Below are 16,393 nucleotides of genomic sequence, written 5' to 3'. Positions count from 1 at the left end.
ATGTTTCCAGCGGATCATCAACGGGATTGGGATGATTGGATACCGTTATTTTTAATATCCTATCGCTCATCCAGACACGAGACGGTGAAGAACACCCTATCGATGATTCTCACTGATACAGAGCTTTGACTTCCAATGGATCCACCTGATACGAGATATGACGTGGACGAGTTTATTCAGCAAACACGTATCAGACTAGCTAAAATTCATGAATTTATTCGCCAGAGACTGAGAATTAGCGGAGATGAAATGAAATCTTGATATGATGTTTATCCTAATTCAATTACGTTTGCTATAAAATGTCCTAAGTTACAATCAGCATAAGATGCTCGTTATGATGCTGTTGTCACGGACCGTATCAGGTCTTGAAGAAATGACGTATGCTCCTTTATACTCTTCTATCGTACAGGCGAATTCACCGATTCGTATGAAGAAGGTTAAGTTCAAATAATCGCGAAACTTAGAATTATTATTTAAGGTTCACAAAAGATCTTGTCTGAACGAAAGTAATTAAGTATTTCCGTAGAAAATACCAAAAGTAACGCTTAGAACACGGAGCGAATAATGAAGGTTTTTAATGAGACGAACGAGGTGTGGCTTGGTTGAAATCGAACTGGTCAATGGCTACTTTATTCGGAGGTCCGCGCGTTTTTATACTTGTAAGTGTTTATAAGAGCATATCCGGTGCGATTAGATTAGGCGTCGGAGACGTTGAAATGTCGCCTTGCTTCACACTGTACACGGAAACCTTTGACCCGCAACGTGGGAAGTAAGGAATATTCAGACGTGGGAATAATAGCCTTCCTGAGTGCGTGCCGTAGGCGGCCGGGTCTTAAGACCGGTTGTAGAAGAGACGAAGTCCAGATGCAGGGCCTGGTCACTTGAAAGACCTTAATCATTTTTCTAAGTTGTTTTCTTGGAAATAATTCTCCACTGCTTAGAAATTCGAAAAGTCGTCGTCTAGGACAACTGTACATCCCTTGCTAAATGGTGACGAAGCGTTGAACAGTCTAACGACACAGATTATGGCAGACGTATCGCCGCAATATTTTGTTTAATTCAGAATATTTATCATTGTTGTTTCGTTATTGTTATTTTTCTTCGTTACGATCGTTATCGTTTTCTCGTTATTATTATGTCGTTGTTTGGTAGAGAAGACGTCGCAAAGGTATTATAATGTTCGTAATTATTCTTGTACGGTGCGAACAACACCAATGCGTTTACTTCAAGCATGCTGCTGTCACGGGACGCGACACGTAAAAATGAGCTAACGCGGAACTCTAAGCTTTCACTGACTGCTTATTACTATACTGAAGAGTACACGATCGTGATATTCTGATAATTAGTCCTTGCGCCGAACTTTAAGTAAAGTACGCATACGCTACGCGAAAAGGTTTCGGGAGAATGAAGTTGGCACGCAGAGAGGTTCCGGCAGAATAACTAGTTTATTCGGGTTCGGCTGGCTTATATACAGAGTTTTTAGGGGTTGAGTGTTTAGAAGTTCTTATCTTATGTTTAGGTTTAAGGGTAGTCTTGCTTTACACCGCAAAGAGTTCAGGAGAACGTTACGAAACGTGTCAACGCGATACGTGTTGTTAACGATGCGAACTTTGAAAGCGTCTCATAAAAATATCGGCACTTCTCAAGGCCATACATTTTAACCCAGGAAAGTGCGTCCGTGAATATTGCTGAATAAGTAATCAGTGTTTAATGATAGTACAGTGAAAGTGAACGTTAGAATAACCTGCCCGGAAATATCTCCTTCTGTACGTCAGTGTGACAGGCTACGCGGCCCGTTACACCATTATAATAACATCCGGTTAAGGTCAAGCCGACTACGATCCACCTGGAGCAAGATAAGAGGCTGCCCCACGTGGAGCGAGATAAGCAGGTGCCCCACGTGGAGCAGGATGGTGTGACACCCTACACACCCCGTTACGTCATTATATCAACATCCGGTTAAAGGAGCAGCCGACTACGATCCACGTGGAGCGAGATAAGAGGGCGTATAAAATCACCGCACATCAAAGACAGGCCATTGAGTTGGAATCAGGGTCTTGACCCATACACACCGAATTGCTGCCCGTCGTTATTATTTTGTACTGTGTCCATTTACTGTATTATACATTCAAGCGTAACCCGCTTGAATGAAATAAAGTTTTTCATATATCTAAGTGTGAAAGTTTACGTCACATATTGGCGATCCTTGCCAGGATCCATCAGATCTACGCGAAACGAAACTACGAGAGTTCGGCCTACGGGAACGCGCAGACACGAGGATCCACGGACCAGCAACTGTTTGATGAACCAGAACCCCTACTACGAAGGAATTGGAATCTACGGATACAAGCCAAGGTGAGCAATCTGGATTCATTCAAAACGTACCGCGTTAGAAGACACAGTCACAGTAGCACGTCTAGTTCAAGCATCAACGACAGTCAAATTATAAAATTCAATATGAGCAAGCCGACTCAATCAACATCAGCTCAAGAAGAAAAGAACAATAATCTTAGTTCAGACACCAGGACGATCCTGTCCACAATGCAAAATTATAACGAAAAGATTGAACGCGAAATGCTAGAAATTAAACGAAACTTAAAAGCCGCGGACGAAGAAAATATTAAACGCATTCAAGAAATAGAAATACTTTCTCGCACACTTTCAAAATTCGACTTGGGACAAACTTCCCGACCCGAAGACTCCACTGACTACGGATCATTAATGACGACCGACGACAGAATATCCGTCTTACACGCAACTACCAAGAACCTTTACCCGAATTTGCCTCCATTGAACCCGCCTCCTAAAACATCCTCGGAAGCACCCATTCCAAGGAATGAAGCAACTTCAATCCCTCAAAGACACCAAATATCCGTCCTTGACGCCCTAAAGATATTACCCATCCTAAACGGTGAGACCGGAACAGGAGTGGAAGAATTTATTAACGAACTGCAAGAAATACGTTCAATTTGTGCAGACCCACTCGTTTTATTAAAAGCAGTTAAGAACAGATTGATCGTAGGAAAAGCCGCCGCCGCAATAGCCAACATCCGCATTAACGCATTCGAAATTTTATACGACGCCCTACGAAGGAACGTCGCAGCACAAACCACTGTCAGGGAAAATCGAGACAGATTACGCGAAATTAGACAATTTGCGCACGAAACTGTTCAAGATTACACGATCAGATTCCGAAAAGCATTCAACTCATTACAATATAGCATAGCCAACGAATACCGAGATGAATTGACGCGAAGAGCAATGTTAGACAGATGTCAAATTGACGCCGTAACCGATTACAGCCGAGGACTTCAATACGAGATATCACGAATGGTCTTGTGTAGCCTTCCGTTTAACCTCAACGAAGCAGAAACACGAGCCACGCACTTCGAACGACTTATCAAGACACAGCCACGTCAACAAACTATCCCCGTGAGACGGCCCTTCCAACAGCCACAACGATTATTTTCCTCACCACTCAAGCAAACGCCTAAAACAAGCTACATGCCACCTCAGGCAACTGCGACCGCACCCAAGTTCGCCGCCTTCGAAAATAAGCCACTCACTGAAAGAAGTGCTATGAAATGTTTCAAATGCAACAAATTGGGACACACTGCTAATTATTGCCGAAATTTTCAATCAAGCGAGCCTCAGACGAGTCAACAACACCCTGATGGAAGAAATAAAAGAGCATCCACCTCCGAACGGATTCGAATCAACAACGCCACACTGGGACAACTACCAACCCTCAACCTCACCAGAAGAGCAAGAGATAGAACAGATCGACTACGACTACTCATCGACACTGGAGCCGGAATCAACATACTCAAACGAAAATTTTGCGAAGCAAACAGAATAAGATCAAAGATCTGCAAATTCACAATGGGACATTCTACCTATGAGACTACCGAAGAAATAGACATATCAATTTTTCATAAAAATATTACTTTTAATATAATAAGCGATGATTTTCCTATTATAGAAGATGGTATACTAGGTCTACCCGGTTTAGCCAAATACGATTACACCATTTCGAAAGATTGCATCAAACTCGACAATAACACTTGTTCTTTGGCGCAGAAAAACATCGAGATCGAGCCAGGCCAGAGTCTAAAGGAAACCGTTTACCTACAAGGACAACCTACGCCAGTATGCTTTTTCAATGGTGGTGAGTCCAAAACCTCAATTTCCAATATCATCGAAGACTCTAACAGCTTCGAAGACGTACAAAATTTTAGAGAACTTGTCAGATTAGATCACATAGAGCCAGAACTTAGAGAACCAATAGAAAAGATATTATTACATTACATAGACGTTTTTAATCTTAGCAAAACCACTCTTCCTTGCACAAACCTAGCTGAACATTCGATCGCGCTTAAAGAAAACAAAATCATTAACGTAAAATCATACAGACCTCCCGAGAAACATAAGGAAGAAATATCCAAGCAAATTAACGAAATGCTGGAGAAAAACATTATCGAAAATTCTGATTCGCCTTTCAACGCACCTGTGTGGGTAGTACCAAAGAAAGCAGACGCATCTGGAAAGCAAAAATGGAGAATTGTCATCGATTTCCGGCGATTAAACGAACTAACAGACCAAGACGCTTACCCTTTACCTGACATAGACGAAATCCTATCCCAATTAGGAAACGCTAAATTCTTCTCAGCTTTAGACCTTTCCTCAGGATTCCACCAAATTCCCATGTCAAATAACTCTAAAAAGTACACCGCTTTTAGTACCCAACAAGGACATTTCCACTTTAACCGCATGCCATTCGGACTTAAAAACGCGCCCGCCACTTTCCAACGCATGATGGACAACGCCCTAAGAGGACTCCCCAACGTACTAGTTTACTTAGACGACATTATAATTTACGGAGATTGCATAGAAAAACACAACAAGCATTTAGCCATGACGTTACAAAGACTAAAAGAACTAGGTTTAAAAATACAGCCGGACAAATGTGAATTCTTAAAACCTGAACTCGAATACCTAGGACATATAGTAACCACCGACGGAGTTAAGCCAAATCCCAAGAAAATCGAAGCCGTAAAGAGATTCCCACAACCAAGAAATCCGACAGACGTAAAATCTTTTCTAGGACTATCAGGATATTATCGCAAATTCATTAGAAATTTCTCTAAAATAGCTAAGCCACTGACAGAACTCACACAAAAGGGGACACCTTTTCACTGGACCGACAAGACCCAAAACAGTTTCAATGAACTTAAGACTAAACTCTGTACGACACCAGTACTGAAATTTCCAGACTTCACGAAAACTTTTACTTTGACCACCGATGCGAGTAACGAAGGATTAGGAGCCGTATTGTCGCAAGACGACCACCCCTGTTGTTTCATATCAAGAACTTTGAATCCTGCCGAACGCAACTATACGACTACCGAAAAAGAACTTCTTGCCATAGTATGGGCGACCAAGAGGCTCAGGCAATACCTATTAGGCCACAAATTCATTATAAGAACCGATCACCAATCCTTGAAATGGCTTCACAATTGTAAAGACCCTTCCAGTCGATTAATTAGATGGCGACTTAGACTTGAAGAATACGACTACACGATAGAATACGTGAAAGGAAAAGACAATAAAGCCGCAGACTCACTCTCTAGACAACCATTAGCTATCCATAACTTGACCGAAGACAAAACGGAACTGTACGACGCATTTAAAGTATGGGAAAGGAGCGACCAAACGCCAAAACTCCTTAAAAGAACCGTGAACAGACAAAACTTCTATCAGCTAAGAAAAACCGACTTAGGAACATTCGACGAAAAGGACTGGTTAGACAGACTAAGCACAATAATCCGAGACAACAACAAGATAGGTATAGCTGACAACAGCTTAGACGAAGTAGATATCTCCAACATCAAAAGATTTCTGCTATTCCTAAACGAGGAACGCGACGACATACAATTTGCCGACAAACCAATTCACGAGTTAGACGAGAAAGAAATCCAACAAGTACTCAGAGAGAACCACGACTTAGCTGCACATCCAGGAATATAGAAGACCTACGAACGTATACGAAAAGACTATACGATACCAAACCTGATGGACCGAATTAAAAAGAAAATCGAATCGTGTGAAATTTGCCAGAAACAAAAACTGACTAGGATAAGACCCAAAGAATTACCCCAAGTCACTGACACACCTCTTGAATCCAATGAAAAGATCTCCATGGACCTACTCGGACCCCTGCCCAAGACTAAAAATAATCATCAATACATCCTGTCCATGCATGACGAACTAACCAAGTACCTCATATTAATACCACTAAAATCAATGCAAACCCAATCAATATGGGAAGGCCTGTTAAACCATTACATCTACATCTTTTCTGCACCAAAAAAGATACTAACCGACCGAGGACAATACTTCATTAGCGAATTAATGCAGAAATACGAAAACGCCTTCCAGATCAAACACATTACTACGACTTCATTTCACCCACAATCTAACGGGAGCTTAGAACGAACACACGCCGTCATAAAAGACATGTTAAAAACAATGCAAGCCAAAGACAACTCAGAATGGGATACGAATCTCAGTTTTATTAGTTTAGCGTACAACACCATGGTCCACGATGCCACGGGATATACGCCGTTTGAATTAACTTTTGGGCATAAAGCCAATTTACCTTCTACAATTTCAAAGAATGTTCAACGTAGTTTGTCAGAAGAAGTAAAACTGCGCAAAAGAGAATGGGACGCGAAATTGACTAGCGCACGCGACACGTTAATCAGAAATAAGAAGCGTTACCAAAGAGAGCAAGAGAGGAAAATAAAGCCTCAGACCATGTTTAACGTAGGAGATTCAATTTTGATACATAATGATCATAAGGAGCATAAGTTAGATACAGAATGGTTAGGACCCTACACCATTGAACGAGTAAAAACTCCATATTATGAAATCCTCATAAATAACACATGGAAAAAGATCCATGGTAATCGACTAAAACCTTACTTTCCAGGCCACTCATCCTCTATGGAAGCATGATATACACCAAAGTAATTGTAGAACCGCTAGGTAAAGCATCATTGTATCGCGAAGTTATAGGTAAAACCTATGTTTATAGCGATAGCGTAAATATCATTATAGGAGTAAACGTTAGCCAGATATATAGTTCTTACGACAATCTACTTAAATTAAGTTTCGCCGTCAAAGATCATTGCAAAGCCCAGCAATGCGCATACATGATAGAAGCATACAATCTTGTAAAATCCGCACACCGCCTCGAACGTTCAATCCAACACCTGAAAGACATTACTCATAACCGCAACAAAAGAGGACTATTGAATTTCGTAGGATCAATACCTAAATCAATATTCGGAACTTTAGACGAGGACGATTTAACCCTAATTAACAAAAATATCGACACGCTGTTTGATCAAAATAACGACCTCAAAAACATAATCGCCAATCAGACTATGTTAATACAAAAAGTCATTAGCACAGAAAGCGCGCAAGCCCTTGAAACTCTAAGTACCAAATCAAGCAAAACCAAGAAAGAATTAAAGTCCACCGAAAGGTACGTCCAGAGCCTGTTACAAATCTCCGAAGCCATAACAGAATTACATTTCGAAACTGACGAGCTATTAAATGAAATCACTTTAGCTAAACAAGGAATCATAAGCACCCAATTAATTGACAGGGACGCATTTTTGCGAAATTACGAAAAGATACTCAGAGACAATAACTTACACACCAAACTCACGCCAGACCGTGAACACTTTCAATACACATTAGACGTCAGCCAACTAGCAGTAACGATTCTCGAGAATCACATATTTTTCAAGATCTCCATACCTATTATCACCCGAGACGAATGGGAAATAGTGCAGGTATATCCCATTCCTCAGAAAAGGAACCAAATTTTCGTAGCACCGCTAGTTGACAGACCAATATTCTTCACATCAAAACTAACGTACATAACCGTCGACGACCAATACATGACGAAAAATTGCAAGACTCGCATGAGCACAACACTCTGTAGGCAAACCCAACCGATCAAGAAAAGGGGTAAGACACGCAACTGCGCCGACGACACGATCAATCTCCACGACACCATTACTACTTGCGAATTTGTCGCATATAAAGTACCCGATGTACTGTTCATTCCTTTGCACACCAAAAACCGATATATCGTAATCATAGATAAACCCATACCAATCAACACTATTTGTAACGCGAAACACGAAACTATAGAGATTACCGGAAATAGCGTCATATATGCGAACGAAAATTGTGACCTAATTTACGACCGCGAGCATATCCGAATAGGACAAACCAAAGGAAATCTGACTTACTACCTACAGCAAAAGGACCTAGTCCTACCAACTAACGACAGTCTAAAAGAAATCTTTGCCGACTTAGACAAGATGACACCTACACACGACAATATAGAACGATACAGAATTGACCTGAACAATCTAGACGACCAGCTTGCCAAAATACAAACCGAACATAGAATCAAAACCGCTCGAGAAGCAAGTTGGACTATATTCAAAATTTTAAGTTACGTTTCGCTTGGTTTATTGCTCAGTTATGGACTGTACAAAATTTGCAAACCCCACCTGCCCTCCAAACTCTGTTTTCACCTATTCTGCTGTAAAACTAAAAATGTAAGATTTAACAAGGAGAACCGGCCTATGAACAACGTACCGCTAAGTTTCCTCCGGCAGACCCCGGAAAACACATACGCAAGTACCCCCACGTCGAGCCAGCTGACGATCACCGAAGAAGAAGAACCCATCATTCAAAGCCGAGCTGCCTACATACCACGCAGCATATTGAAAAAGAGCCGCCGCTGAATTTGGAGGACCAACTTCAATCTGAGACGGGGGGAGTGTGACAGGCTACGCGGCCCGTTACACCATTATAATAACATCCGGTTAAGGTCAAGCCGACTACGATCCACCTGGAGCAAGATAAGAGGCTGCCCCACGTGGAGCGAGATAAGCAGGTGCCCCACGTGGAGCAGGATGGTGTGACACCCTACACACCCCGTTACGTCATTATATCAACATCCGGTTAAAGGAGCAGCCGACTACGATCCACGTGGAGCGAGATAAGAGGGCGTATAAAATCACCGCACATCAAAGACAGGCCATTGAGTTGGAATCAGGGTCTTGACCCATACACACCGAATTGCTGCCCGTCGTTATTATTTTGTACTGTGTCCATTTACTGTATTATACATTCAAGCGTAACCCGCTTGAATGAAATAAAGTTTTTCATATATCTAAGTGTGAAAGTTTACGTCACATCAGCGTCGTATACAGATCAGCTTCGTCGTACATTGTACGAGGTCAATGTACTATTCTCCTGACACATATTTCCGATCATGAAGTGAATGTGCAACAGAATGAATGAGTTTCTTATTAATAACATTTTTCACATTTCCCAAAGAAACGTTCAGTGTGCAAACAACGCGAGAAGTTACCCGGGCTGTGAAGGATAACAGAAGAATGAAGGGAAATGTAATTTATGTGCGTAACTGACAAAATACGTTTAATAAATAGTACAAGTAATATTTACATTCCTTTTACCAGTTTATAATGTAAGTATTGCGATATAATATTCAAGTACAGTAGTGCAGTACGATCAGTGACCCCCCCGTGTCCGCTACCTTGTCGTGGTGGGGGGGCTTCGTGCCCTAATGATCCTCAAGGCTGTGCCGGTGGGGATTTTATTCCCTGGCAGGTTCTACCTAGCCGGAGTGGCTTGAGGTGAGGGGCCAACTAAAGTCGGACACATACCGTAAACCTGTGGTCATGTTTTACAGGAACGGGGGTCTTGCCTTAACCGGCCGGACCGCGAGGATGACAACCTCTCTAAAAAATCCCTAGCCCCAAGCAGTGTTGCGCGGTGAAGAGGGCGTAGCTGGAGTAAGCGCCAGCTATGGTTGGTGGGTGCACCAATCGTTAGCGGACAACCCCGGGGTACCTGGCGACCCCCCGGGCGTATTAGCCTTCCCCGGGTATGGCGGCTCTACCCGGGGTGACCTCCTTTCCGACCACACTCGTGGGATCAGATATGGATTCTTTTTCAAATACAACCGGGGAGGGGGGAAACGAGCGTGAGGTGGAGGTGCGCGGGCCTATCGTGCGCCTCAAAAGATGTACAGAGCCGGTGTCGCGGAGGCATTCTGCAACACGCGGCGCAAAGAGGCCTGCGGAGGGCCTTGGCGACTGCGACGGGGGGGAGGAGTCGGACTTCTCCGTCTCCTCCCACCACTCGTCGCAGAGCGTCCCGGGCACCTCCACGAGGAAACGGGGCCGGCCACCGACGACCGGGCAATACGTTGGCCTCCAAGAGGCCAAACGCAAACAGGCTGAGGCTGAAAGAAGCCTCATAGCGGGCATTTTCGACCCGGTTGCCCCGGGACCGAGGCCCGCGAGTTCGAGCGACCCGCTTCCGGACGAGGTCGAGGTCGCTGCGGATTTCCGGGGCCGCCCGACGCGGGACGTTGCGGCCGCGGTAATGGAGTGCCTGGGCGATGTGGCCAGGATATCCAATGCCGCGACGGGGCTGAAGGCCAGTGCGGTGCGGTCCCTCCGGACGGCGGCCCTGAGCAGCCGGGTGGGCGTTGCGGAGCTGGCAGTTCGGTCGGCTCCCAGCGCCACCCGGCTGTTGGAGGCCGAGAACGCTCAATTGCGAGAGCAATTGGCGGAGTTGCGGGCGGAGGTCGCCCGACTCCGTCAAGCGGTGGAGGCGGGGCCGGCTGTTGCCGGGATGGCTCCGCCGCTGCCCCCTGATGGGGGCAAGGGGTTGCTGCCGGTTATCAGCGCTCGGGGGCCCCAGTCACCTGGGCGAGGAGGGTCCTCGCCCCCACCCGCGGCTGTGCCAGCCGACTTGCTGGCACAGATCGGTTCCCTTATCGACGCCAAATTGGCATCGTTCAGAAGGGAGCTGGTCCCGCGGGTGCGAGGCCCGCGATCGGCGGCACCCGTGCCGCCCGCCCCACCCCTGCCGATGGACAGGAGGGGGGGAAAGAAAAAGGGTGGCAGTGGGGGAGAGACTGTGGTCGCTAAGGCGACACAAATGCAGCCCGCCCCCACTGTTGCGCCGCCCTCCACCACACCTCCAACTGAGGTGTGGTCAAAGGTAGTTGGCCGGAAGGCCAAAAGGGCGGCTGCCGCAGATAAACCTGCGGCAGCTGCCAAGGCTGCTTTGACCGAGAGGGCGGCGAAGCGGGTGGCACCGGCTGCTCCCAAAAGGGCTCCCCTGCCGCCACGTCCGCCCCGCACGGCTGCCGTTACTCTAACGGTACCGGCCGGCGGGGCGATGAGTTACGCCGAGGCGATGGCCACTGCCAGGTCCAAAATAGACCTGGCAGAACTTGGCATCGCCTCGCTGAAGCCCAGGAGAGCGGTGACGGGGGCAATAATTTTAGAGGTCCCCGGAGCTGATGGAGCAGCCAAGGCCACTGCCCTGGCCTCTAAGATGGCTGACGCGCTGGCAGGGACCGGCGTGAAGGTCGCGCGCCCAATCAAAAAGGCCGACCTTAGGGTGCGCGGCCTGGTCGACTCGACCACGCCGGTGGAGGTCGCCGCAGCTGTCGCCCGTGTGGGAGGGTGCGACCGGGGGGATGTGAAGACCGGCGAAATCCGGTCTTCCCCCTCTGGTTTGGGCACCCTCTGGGTCCAGTGCCCTGCTGCGGCCGCGCGCAAAGTTGCGGTCGCTGGCAAATTGACAGTGGGCTGGACCCAGGCGACGGTGGAGGCCCTCAGCGCCCGCCCCTTGCAGTGCTACCGCTGCTTTGGCTTAGGCCACACGAGGCAGCGGTGCACTGCGGCCGAGGATCGGTCCGGCTGCTGTTTTGGGTGCGGCAGTCAGGACCACAGGGTGGCTGGCTGCACTGAACAGCCAAAGTGCCCGCTTTGCGCGGGTGCTGGCAAGCCGGCCAGCCACCGCCTCGGCAGCCGGGCGTGCCCTGCCAGCGCGAGACGCGGCAGAGGGAGCAGGGGGAGGAGAACCACGACGGCCAAGGCAGCAGCCGCCGTGGCAGCTACTAATACAAAAGATCCGGCACCCAAGGATGCCACCGTCACGCCCGCGGGGGCGGTTGGGGCTGATAAAACCCCAGACGCCACCGCTCCCGCGGCGGCGATGGAGATTGAGGCGCCGGAGTAATGGGGCCTACTGGCCCTATTATTCAGGCCAACCTGAACCGCTCGGTCAGGGCACAAGACCTTTTTGTGCAATTCCTGGCCGAGCGGGGTGCCGGGTTGGCCGTAGCGGCGGAGCCGTACCGGGTCCCCGACCATCCACATTGGATGGGGGACTTGGACGGCTCCGTCGTTATAATATGGGCAGGCCGGCCGGGGTCCCCGGCGTGCTCCGTTATCGAGCGCGGCAGGGGATACCTGGCCGTTGACTGGGGCGGCACCGTGGTTGTGGCGATCTACGCACCTCCGAGGTGGTCCCTCGTGGAGTATGAACAGTATCTGGACGTGGTGGGGAGATGCGTCTCTCGCTGCCAGCCGCGTCCGGTGCTGGTCCTGGGGGACTTCAACGCCAAGTCTTCAGCTTGGGGTTCCCCCAGGACGGACCCGAGGGGCCGGGAGGTGCTTGATTGGGCGGCGGGACTCGGACTCTGTCTTCTAAACACGGGCTCGGTCCATACGTGCGTGCGGTATAACGGGGGGTCCATCGTTGACCTGTCATGGGCAACGCCCCCGGCCGTGCGCCGTATTACGGGGTGGAGGGTGGCGGAGGAGGTCGAGACGCTGTCCGACCACAGATACATTGTTCTCGGCCTCTCCGCCGCCCCATCGACGCCCCGACGTCGCCCCGCTGATGAGGGGTCGCCTCAGCCACGGTGGGCGCTGAAGCGCCTCGACCAGGACGCTCTGATGGCGGCAGCCCACGTCGTGGCCTGGCCGGCAACACCGGCCGGGCCAGTCGACGGGACAAGGGAGGCCCATTGGTTCCGGGGCGCAATGACGTCGATTTGCGACGTCGCCATGCCCCGGGCCAGGGTCTTCCCGAGGAAGGCGGTGTACTGGTGGTCGCGCGCGATAGCGGATTTACGCACAGAGTGCGTCCGCGCGCGACGCCAGTACGCCCGCGCCCGTCGACGACGACGTTCCGACGTGGAGCTGGCTATCCAGCTGTATGGGCGATACAGGGAGAAGGTGGTCGCCCTGCAGCTGGCCATCAGGCAGGCGAAGAGCCAGGCCTGGCGCGACTTTCTCGGGTCTCTGAACCGAGATCCGTGGGGGCGCCCATACAAAATGGCGATGGGACGTTTACGTCCCTGGGCGCCCCCTCTGACGGAAAGCCTGGATCCGGGGATGCTCGGACGGGTCGTGGACGCGCTATTCCCCGTCAGCGGGGAGGCGTCCCGGCCCGTCCCTCAGCTAGAGGGACATGAGTGGTCCCCGGATCTGGAGATCGCGCCGGAGGAAATGGCCGGGGTAGTCAAATGGCTTCGGGGCAAGAATACTGCCCCGGGGCCGGACGGTATCCCCGGCCGGGTCTGGTTGCTTGCCATGAGCGTCCTGGGCGGGAGGCTCAGAAGCCTCTTCTCCGGGCTCCTGAGGTCCGGGGTGTTCCCGGACCTCTGGAGGAGAAGTCGGATGGTCCTCTTAAAGAAGGATGGGAGGCCTGCGGATTCTCCCTCCGCGTACCGGCCCATTTGCCTCCTGGACGAGGTGGGCAAGATCTTTGAAAAGATCATTGCTGCCCGCCTCGCCAGGCACCTGTCCCGCGTTGGCCCCGATCTGGCGGACTGCCAGTTCGGCTTTCGGGAGGGGCGATCGACGGTCGACGCAATCGACCGTCTAAAGTCCCTCTCGGACAATGCCGTGGCACGGGGCGGGGTGTGTTTGGCGGTGTCGATCGACATCGTCAATGCATTTAACACCCTGCCCTGGTCCGCCATTAGGGAGGCCCTGGTTGAACACCAGGTGCCTCCCTATCTGAGGCGGGTAGGCGGTGGCGGTCTGTGGCCACCCAGGGCGGGAGATAACCCCCGAACTAGCCCTCGCGTAGGAGGGTTGATCGGCCGAGTCGATGGGTGTATCGGCGATGAAGGCATTAGAGACCGTCAGTGCGTCGTACACGTAGTACTTCGCATAATGGCGAGGCCCTGATTTAGCATACGGGCTGTGGCGTGTTCTTTGTACAGCACTGTATGTGCTGTATGACTTCCGACTGGGGAACTGTTGTCACTCGTGGCATCAGTTCCCCAGTTTACGTTAAACGGTTTTTCAGACCGTTTTTCGTGGGCGGAACACGCCACTAGACAACACTCCGCTGGGCTCAGGAATACATGGGATGCAATCAATCCCCTGGGCAACCCAGGCCGCAAGGGGCAAACGTGCCCTAGCCACACTTGAGCCTCCACGAAAAAGGTACCGCTGGATAGCTCGTGTTCTTAAATACGCAGCGAACTGAACGAAGTGTGGTGGAGAGGAAGAGGCAGCCTCTCCGACTGCTGTCTCCCACGTGTTTGCCGTGCGTGGCGACCCTTGTCGTCGGAAAAGAGGATCCTGGGATCTGAGGGGGCCCTCTCCTGCGGGTGAGACGTCCCCAACACGTACCTTTGGCCTCTGCTTCGGCTAGATGGGCGGCTGGACGAGAAAAGCAGCCCTGGTCCAGTCAATCGGCTTGGAACGACCACACGCTTCGGGCAAGTGGGTTCTGCTGGGCGAGGACGCGGGCTGGGTAAGGAAACCGACCCAGCCAGCAGACTATATTCGGTGCGTAGCCCTAACTCAGCCTTTGGCGGGTTCCAAATTGTGCGGGTCGGTGGTGGCCGGGGAGCGCACTGGATGAAAGACCAAGACACATTATGGGTCTTAATAAAATTAATGAACAAAAAACTAAGCGTCCAAAGACGACGGGTCCAGCTCCTACTCGGAGTGAAGCCGTCGCCGCAGACGCGGGAACTGCAAATGCAGCTGTCAGTCCCCCCGCGTCTGTGAGAAAGACAAGATCCGGGAAGGTGATTAATATCGCCAATCCTCGTGTGATCTTGCAAAGATGTGTGACTCCCACGCGAGCGGTCTCGGTGAAAACCGAGCCCAACGTGGAAGTAATCGAACGAGTCGGAGACACGTCACTCGTGAAGGTGCAGTCGGCACCCGAGCGTGTCGAGGACCCTACTGGTGACGGTTGGCAAACCGTCACCAAAAAGTCGAAGCGAGCCAAGCCGGGCGCACCCACCGGCAAGGCCGCAGTAAACCGGGCCAGGAGACCGAAGGGGACGTTCTCCGGGCAGAAGGTACGGCCTCTCGATCTCGTAAGAGACGAAGCCTTTAGGCGAGTGTCCGAAATACGGACCTTTTGCTTTCGACCTGAGTCGAAAGTCAATAAGGAGTCCGGGTCAAAGATACTCGCCGAGGTTGAGGCACTCAACGAGCTGGTCCAGGAGCTTATTCAACGGAATAGCTTCGTCGAAGGGCAGCTCGCCGCGGTCAGGGCGGACCTAAAAGCGCGTCCTGCCGTAATGAGTGCGATGCGACCTGGGCCGTCCAAGGGAACTCTCCCGAAGACGGCCTGCAACGCCGCGCAGTCGACTTACGCCCATGTGAACAAAGTCGACTGCAAAGGAGCTTCTCCGGAAGCGGGGAGACGGCCACAATCGCAGCATGTGGTAAAAATCTTCCCGCCGAAGGAAAAAGGACAGAGCAGCGAAGTTACGAAGGTTACTGTTCTGTCGCTCGTTAAACCAGCGAAGGAGGCGATCCGAATAAAGTCGGTCCGACGCATCCACTCCGGTGGCATCGTCGTCGAGACCGACCGAAAGGAGGACCTGCAAGCCTTCGTTGGCAATAAGAAGCTCCGGAGCGCGGGTCTGTCCGTCTCCTTACCCACCAAGCGGGACCCCGAGGTTTTAGTTTACGACGTCCCGCGTCGGATGGGTAAGGACGAAATTGCCTCCAGTATTTGGAGGCAAAATCTCTGCGATGCGAACCAGAAGGATGTGCCTTCGGGAATTCGGGTCAGCCGCATGGCTGGCAAGACCCCGGAGACAGCCAACTGGGTCGTTGCCGTCAGTCCGCAGAATCTTCAGCGGCTGAAGCAGAGGGGTAGCCGAGTTTACCTTGGATGGAACTCCTGTCGTGTACGGGATTTCGTCCAGGTGCTTCGGTGCTACCGTTGTCAACGCTTCGGGCATACCTCGAAGCGTTGTAAATTCAAGGAGGACGTGTGCGGTCACTGCTCCCAAAAGGGGCATACCTTCACGCTCTGTAGCAAGAAGAGTGAACCTCCGGTCTGCTCTAATTGCAAGGACAGAGGGTGGGCTAGTGCACACAAGTCGCGGGACCCAGCTTGCGCTTCCTATCAGGCGGCGCTAGCTTTGGAGTCGTCCCGTGTCCGACTTGAGTGACGGGCAGACGTGGACTTGTCCACTCCGCCA

Source organism: Megalopta genalis, chromosome 16 (genome assembly GCF_051020955.1).
Source record: "Megalopta genalis isolate 19385.01 chromosome 16, iyMegGena1_principal, whole genome shotgun sequence".
In the NCBI taxonomy this organism is placed as follows: domain Eukaryota; kingdom Metazoa; phylum Arthropoda; class Insecta; order Hymenoptera; family Halictidae; genus Megalopta; species Megalopta genalis.
This window is presented reverse-complemented; position numbering follows the sequence as displayed.